Below are 8,519 nucleotides of genomic sequence, written 5' to 3' on the forward strand. Positions count from 1 at the left end.
GACAAGGGAACAACCACAACCATCAACAAGAGCAAGGGGCATAAGGGGAAAACAATCTTCATGAACTTAATTTAAGTGTCTGTTTTTCTTTTGGTTTGTAACTTAACTTATTTTATTTTGGAATTTTGGTTTGTAACTTATGTTTTTGCTTTTGGGTTTGTTACTTAACTTATTTTATTTTTGTTGCATTGATGTTGAATGTTGAATTTAAGTAGTTTGATAGTAGAATATATAGAAATATAAGTATGAAGTTAAGTAGTCTAGAACTTTGGAACATCAATTTGAACTGATATGAATGAATTATATTTCAAGAACAATTGGTATTTCAATTAGGGCTATGAAAGTTTAAATTGGTATGAAGTAAACGGCTCAAAATTCTATTGATATGAAATTGGGCTAACAAAATTTCAGGCCAAAAGCTTAAATTTCAGCTCAAAAGCTCAATATCTGACTCTTCAACCCAAAAACCCAAAATCATAATTCAATCCTGGTTCGTCCCGAAATACTAAAATTTAGGAATATCAAAATTTCGATTATGGATCGGTCTTAGGATTCCTGTCCCAAAAATGGTCAGTTTGGGGTTCGGAATTCGGAATCACGTTTTCGATTCGATATACCATACCGAACCAGCCCTAAGTTTGGCCATGTCCTTCTAGGAGACCATAAACTGATTCCAGAGCGAGAGCAAAAGCAATGGCCCCTCGAAGTCCTACCCAATCCCATAATTCATTATAAATATCATGAGTCAATAAATTCAGAAAAATCATCAAGTTTATGCATTTCTACCACTATACCAAGATGCTTTCTAGTGTTTTAAAGGTATCTATCTGTGTACAGGTCGAACCAAGTTGACCAAACCACAAACACAAAGCCTTTTCCAAGTTCGTTGTATTAAAATCACCTTTCATTACGTCGAAAATTCCCCAAGAATCTTCTGTTTTCTTCGTTATATCTGATTCGCCGAAAACAGTTCCTTCGATTCCTCCACAAAATTTATATAAAAAGCTCTTCGCTTTGATTCTTTCTTGAGGAAATTCAAATTAGGTGTCCATAAATATGTTTAACTTCTAAGATGTTAGTGCGTGATTTAGATGGTGAAGCAGTAAACTCCATTCCTAATTTAATGAGCAATAAAAGTTGCAGCAACTTCAGCCGCCTCTCGTGCCATCACCACCACCTTCGACCTCGTGGCCAAGACATTATGCCTCAAGCCTCACGCTCCCTGAAAATTAAAATTAAGTGTTATAATATTTGAAAAAAGTGGGGTGTATGTAGATAACGTAGGCTGTGAGGTATTATGGGAAAATAAGTAAGGTGTATTAAGATAATTTTTAATTAAAAAAGCAACTGTAAGGTGTACTAAGTATGTGGGGTTTATTTAACAATATGTTCGGTGTTATTATAATAAGCCTAGTAATCGCTCTTGCCCTTCATTCTTCCAAATTGGTGAACTTGCACAAAAACAATTGCTCTTACCCTCCAATTGTCATTACCCTCCACCAGCAGGTGAAGATGCTCTTTAAAACTTCAAAATAATCGTCGAACACTCATCCTTCATTTTATCGACAAGAATTGATTTTACTAATTCAGATTCCAGTTGCAGTTTATGAACATGCAAAAGAATAATGAATATGAAACCTTTCATTCAAGCTTTTTCACAAGCATGATAGAGAAAGAAATGAAAATAAAGATTAATTAAATAAATAAACAAACATGTAAGACCAAAAGCATTGCAGAAATTGCCTACTTTATGAATTATATAGATTATCATCTCAAAATTTCGTTTGGCAAACCCACTAGGCACAACATCTAAATTTTTTAGGGGAAGATAATTCTCTGGTCATCTCAAAATAATGGGTTAATACAATGACTAATTATTTTACAACCATACAAATAATAATATATTTCTTAAATAATCATCACTTCATCATATATAAATATTATGCATGCATCCTAGTTTGGCTTGGGTATCCTGTTTGGGGTCTCACTTAAGCTTTCTCTACTGAAGATACCGAATCCTCGCTGTCCAACATTGTCCATACATGTGCCTGGTCTTTGGCTACTATCAGATCTTGAACCGTGCAAGTTTGAATTTGATGGGAAAGTTTCTAATACACCTTGTCTAACGGGAGCATCACCTTTCGGATTGCTAAATATCCCAAAACCAAGTCCTGGAGTACGGGGATCATTTGGACTCGATGGTTCTTGATTGGGGATATCATTAGGAGGAGGATTCGAGTTTCTAAATATAGGTGCATTCATCTAAGTGAGAAGGGTGGCGTCGGGGTTCCTATTCTTTGATATGAAGTGTGGGGCTCTTTCATTCCCAGGCCTCTATTATCCATGCCTCTTGTTGGTGAGAAGGGCAAATCTGTTGGTGTCCTTGTGCTTTGAGAAGCATGAGGCTCTCTCATTCCCGGGCCCCTATTATCCATTCCTCTTGTTGGCAAGTAAGGATTCCTTGACTCATCATTTTCGTATTTATTTTGAGTCTTACAAGAAGACTCTTGTGAGGGCACTGGAGTTGTGTGCGCTCTTGTAGGTGTGACATGCAATATGTCTGGATCATTAATATCTGACTGAGAGGAGGCTCTTCGTGGCACAGTCGGAATATCAACTTGTGAAGTAACACCACTTGCATCATCACTACCCTTTTTTTGAGCATCAAGGCTAGTTTTTTCAACAACCTTCCTTTGTTTTTCTTGCACCACCCTTCTTTGATGGACCAAACTTCACATGCTTAACCATTATAAATGCCTCTTTTCTTTTTCCCAGTGTTGGCTCACATTCGATGAGAGCTACATCTTCTATCTGCAAATGGTCGTTTAACTCAGAGTGGGAGAATAGAAAAGCAAACAGTAATGAATACAAAACAATGACAAAAGAGCATTTGGCAATACCAACACAGTGAGACGAGAAAATAATTCTCCCAAGTCCTTATTCTCAGCATCCGAGGCAATACACTGTTTCAGATCCATAAAACACAATTAGGAAAATATTAGTTAATTTTAGTAACTTTAGCTTAAGGATGCTGTGATAAATCCTTGTTCAACAGATGTATTTAGTAAGACAACACAACTTATCCCATGAATCGACAAGGTGTTCGGTTAGACAAGCATACATATGAACAAGGTGTAGTAATAAATAAAATTAGAGAAATACATATGTTTTTCAATGGAATAAGCAAAATATCTAGAAATTGATCTTATCAAGAAATTAACATGTAACAGTACTATGTTCTAGGTCAGCTTTTTTTTGGGGTCAACTTCTAGGGTTCGCTTGCATGTAACTTTTGGCACTTTTTAAAAGGGTCAAATTTTTATCAAAGATCCTATAAACTCTTTCAAAAGCTCGTTGTGTGATAATAATGTGTAGATTTTAAACAAAACAAATCCCCTCTTGCATTCATAGTTCACTATTTTAGGAGTCAATTTTAAGTGAACAAGCTATGTAGTTCTCTATTTCTGCAATGCATTTTTGAGGAAAACTTAAATAAACCAATACACAATATCTACCATAGCAAGCATGAAATTTCGAAAAAAAATTGCATATTCATCTCCCCCAATGCCAAAGTCTCACTTTAACTCCTCCATCAAAGAGAGTGGTGCATATAGAATCATCATGACATTGTTTTTCTTTATAACCTTGATATTTGAAATTTCGTTTGAACCGGAGCATTGAGAAAATTATGCAAATTCAGTTTTACCTTTACATAAATCTTACCTTGATCTTAGGCAACATTAACAGATCACAAGTGGTCACCGACAAGTCCACACAAGTCAGGCAAAATCTTAAGAAGATTCAACTTCAAGTTCTAAAAGTTATAGAAAGTTGTGACATACAATTATTTGGATTTGAACTTTTAAGTGATGCAAAGTTTCAGAAGAATGTGTAAATGATCGGCCATCTTTGTGAGATTTTATTGGAATTGTCAAATAGGATTTTTCTGATGCAAAAGGTAATTGAAGGCATTTGCAATTTTTACAAGGAGAGGAAAAGGGATAAGTACCTTCACTCGGTAACCTTTCTCCATAAATCTCTTCACCATATCAACTTTCATCTTTAAGTCCTTAGCTTCCTAAAATCAGTAGTAATAACATCAGAACTCCCAATCTGTTTGAAATCATGACATTGCTACATTGATACTAAAGTATAATCAGCATATTTATCAAGAGATGAAAAAATAAAGCGTAGAATGAAGAAAAACCAAAAATGGTCCAGCCAGCGAGATGGCATGCATACCCACTTTATATTATATATCCTAGGTATAGCAACGAACGCCAAGACTTATAAGGTATTATAAAGAGAAATATTTAGCTCTTAGTTTAAATCTAATTATAAGACTAAAAAAGATGCTATAATAAAAATTCTTTATTTTGAGTTCAATTTTCTTGTTATCTCTAAGCAACCCATACATCAGCAACATATTTTCCATTAATCTGAAAAAATGACATTCGCTCGAAGATGTATACATTGATGGTGAAAGAAAACACAGAGCACTTGAAGAGATAACTTACAGTTTTTGGAGAAAACTTCACTTCCTTAGAATCTGTTTGCAAAGTCTTGTCAGACTGTATAGATTACAAATCTAATTAAAACACTATCATCACATCACCAAAATAAAAATTCTAGCACGTCGTCATAGGAAAGGCTAGGAAAAGGTCAAAAACAAAAATAGAGGGACGAGAAAGAAGTGGACTGCGCTGGAACGATATGCAGTTTACTTATATGGGTTTTCAATAGATTTAACTTAAAACTACAGTCCATATTGGCATCTAGTGGATTTGAGGTATAATGCTTATTTAACTCTACAGAGCGTAATGAATGGAGGTATCAATATACCAATGTTACCATACCTGTGACCTGTTTTTAGTATCATCATGGCCATTAAAAGATCATTAGTGCAAATTTTACATTGTTGAGAATATGGGATGGTTTTTCCCTCTCCCAACTCAATAACTTAAACACAAATTGCATATAAGCAAGAAAGCAATGGACTACACAATGTTTTCAAAAATACTATCATCCCAAATCTATACCCAAATAAAAGATTTCAATTGATTCTGAAGTTAGAGGAGGAGAGGAAGAGAGATGGAGAGAGATCTTATCATGTACTTTTTTACTTTAACATCAAAGGCAAAGGCATAAATATACACCATAATCCTACGCCACCCCAATACAGCTCATAATTCATTGAAACCACCATCTTTTAATAACAGGGACAATTTTTCCTTTCCTCTCTCCTTTTGACGGTTTCAAAACTCTCAAAACTCTATCACTCCCTTTCAATATTTAGTTTAGAACTGCCAGTTCACAAGACTGGCGGTGATTCACTGGAAAATGATTTCCAATAACAATTGTTAGTTTTTTTCTTCTTAGTTCTCTATAATCAATGGCACCAAACTATTTGATACTCCTTTCCATTCGCTCTCTTTCTTTCCTTTTCTCTGTTTTTGCTTTGCAAATTGTTAGTTTTGGCCTGAATACCATTTGCTTCCTCCTAATACAAGTGTTTTCGCCAAAAAATTTATGAAAATAATTGCAAACCATTAAACACCTGAAACAAAGTGCATAAGCATAAAATCAAAAATCTTTAACCACTTATAAAATACATTACCTTCATCCAACACAAGCCTAACAAACTCAGCAGTAATCTTCTCATTCATACGCGGATCGCTCGTGCTCTGCTCTACCTTCTTTGTATTTGTTTGAAATTGCACAATACATGAATAAGACCACACATCATTCAACATTACCAAAATCATCAATACCCACATATCTCACCAATTACCCCAAACATAAACCCAAATAATATGCCACCTATAATGCTCACCTCCAAAAAACAAAAAACCAAATAGCCACTTAGCACTGCGGTCTAATAGTAATCCTTAGGTTCGACTCCCTTAGATGGAAAGTTCGATACCAAATGTAAAATTCTACCTAAACTGCTCACTTTAAAAAAGAAAAAAAAAAAAAACATATTCCTAATGTCTATCTACAAATCAAAGTGAAAAGTCACCTCATTCTAATCATTTATGCTTTATTATTACTCATTCCTCAATATCTTCATAAATCCAAATGACCCACAAAACACAATCAATCAAATAAATCAAACCCCAGAGAACTGGATAAAGATTTAGATTACCTAGATGATCAAATGCCATGCGGGAACGATTACTTAGATGGAAGCAGCAAAGAACCTGACTTTACTACCGAAATCAGTAGATCTATTGTGAGGGATCAAACGTGGGATTTCTGACATGCATGCTTTCAAGTGTGAAGCAGTGGGGTTGATCAAAGTGGCGTAAGGGATAGTCTTGGACTAGTATGACAACTGTCAAAGCTTCGACTGGCCGATTCAACTCCAAAACGCCATCTTTTTTTTATGCTGGTTTCAAATATCAAATTGTGGCACTTGAGATCAGAGAGAGAGAGAGAGAACTTGACAGGGTGATTCGAGGTAAGTCTTCTTCTCAAGGAAAGAAAAACAGATCGGGTGTCTTTTAAAACTGGGCCCGGTTATTAGACGGTTGGCTTAGACTAGATCGTGAATAATGGGCTTAGGTGTAGGCCCATTTTTTACTGAATTATTGATTTATTTTTCTTTCTTAGTGGATTCAAAACTTCTCATTTTTTCTCTAGTGCACATTAAAAATGCACATTTAAATAACATATTTGAAAATGAGCCGTTAGATATTTAACGTAATGTAATTTATAGATTCTTGTTCAGATATGTAATTTAAATGTGCACTAGAGAAAATTCAATTTTTTCTTGGGACCAAATGCCTTTGTACAGATGGTAAAATTTTCAATTCAGAATTTTTAGATTGATCAAAATTTTTCAAATTAGAGTTATTTCGAAATTTTTAGAACATTATTCAAAATTCATATATTTTACGAGAATGTGGATATTGTTGAACTTTTTTGTATATACAATTTATTGTTCTTTTTTTAATATTTGGTATATGCTTGTATATAAATATAATTAATAAACTAGTATTCTTATCATTTTTTATATAGAAGTGCATGATTAAATAGAAAAACTATGACTTAAATATGGATTAGGAATACATAAGTTAACTACAAAATACATCATTTTTGTAAGTAACTATGAAAAAATTAAAATATTTCGAACTAAGTTTGAAACATATTGGAAATTCAAAATTTTTGGAATCTTGATTCAATTTCCACCCAATCTTTTTGGAAATGTTCAAATTCGGGAATTTTTTGATTCAGAATGAAAATTTCAATGGCGAAACCGAAAATACAATCAAAATTTAACTCATCTCAACCTTTCCAACAAAACCCAGCAAAGATTTAGGTCATCGGACCTCTGTTGACGGCAAATCGTCATTGCACCATTCTAGGGTTTTCTAAGTTCCCTCGCCATTTTACGCTGTTTCATGATGAAGTTAGCCTTGTGGCAAGTATAAGTTAACTATAAATAGTTCCGTAATTGACCGCCACTGAATGGGTGTCTAATGCCTAGGCGAGGATTTTTAGAATAGTGGTCTAGGCGGGTATTTTTAGAATAGTGGTCTAAAATTACGTATTCTTAATCTATAGAGTTCTAAGATGAAACTTGTACTTTGTTTTAGGCATTGGTCGTATTTGAGCACTTCGATCTTTGTGTTAGATTGCTATGGCGCAGACTTTAATTGAGTGACTTTAATATATGTGATAATGTTATTACCCATGAAAATTCTCATGTTAATATACTTTGTGGATATGGCATGAATTTATATATGTGTTTTCTATTGAAATGTTGCTTTTAAATTTAGCCATCAATCTATTTAATGAAATGTGTTTAGCTATGCCTATTTGGAATGATTGTGAAATGTGATCGGGCTAGTGCGCTACCCTACTGTCATTGAGTTATATGGCATCGAGTTTGCATAATGTCATAGTGTGGTACATGGTTGGTCCTATTGGGTTAATCAACAATGAGGGATAATACTATTCTAATGGTTGTTGGTTAATCCACGATGAGCAATCATTCTTTTCTACAGCAGTAGCTAGGTGCTCATACGTACTTTAGAAGTGATCATGCTTGGTTAATATGTGATGGATGACCACTACCTTGTAATGTTTTAAAAATTCTCCTGCTTGGTTAATTTGCAATGAGGGACTATTTCCTACTTGGTTACATATCGTAGGCTTCGGCCGAACTGTGTCACTCTAGCCTTAATCTTTTGTAGATTTAAGAAAGCCAAGATTGAGAACCTATATGGGTTAATCTAGAAAAGGCGATGGATATTTATGCGACTCCTTCAAGATTTCCAACGAGTTTTGATATGTTTTCACAAAGAAAGGATTTTATGAATTGATGTTCTAAATTGAGATCGATGGACTTGTTTTATTTTCACATACATTGGACTATTGTCACTCGTATGAGCTTCGCAACTTATCTGAGTTTTGTTTTGCTAGGTGCACCATTCCCATGGTGTAGGGGCGATCGTGCATACATGACTGAGTAGATACGAGGAGCAAGTTGGGGTAGTAATGTAGTGCTGATTCAG

General features: G+C 34.5%; 1 pseudogene; it reads right to left on the bottom strand.

Moving 5' to 3' along the window:
- Positions 1–1,716: 1,716 nt before the first annotated feature.
- LOC125472435 lies at positions 1,717–4,577 on the bottom strand (annotated as a pseudogene).
- Between the last annotated feature and the right edge of the window lie 3,942 nt (positions 4,578–8,519).

The sequence above is a fragment of a genome, unplaced genomic scaffold, assembly GCF_019419815.1.
Source record: "Pyrus x bretschneideri cultivar Hongxiangsu unplaced genomic scaffold, Pyrus_bretschneideri_v1 Contig7, whole genome shotgun sequence".
NCBI lineage: Eukaryota > Viridiplantae > Streptophyta > Magnoliopsida > Rosales > Rosaceae > Pyrus > Pyrus x bretschneideri.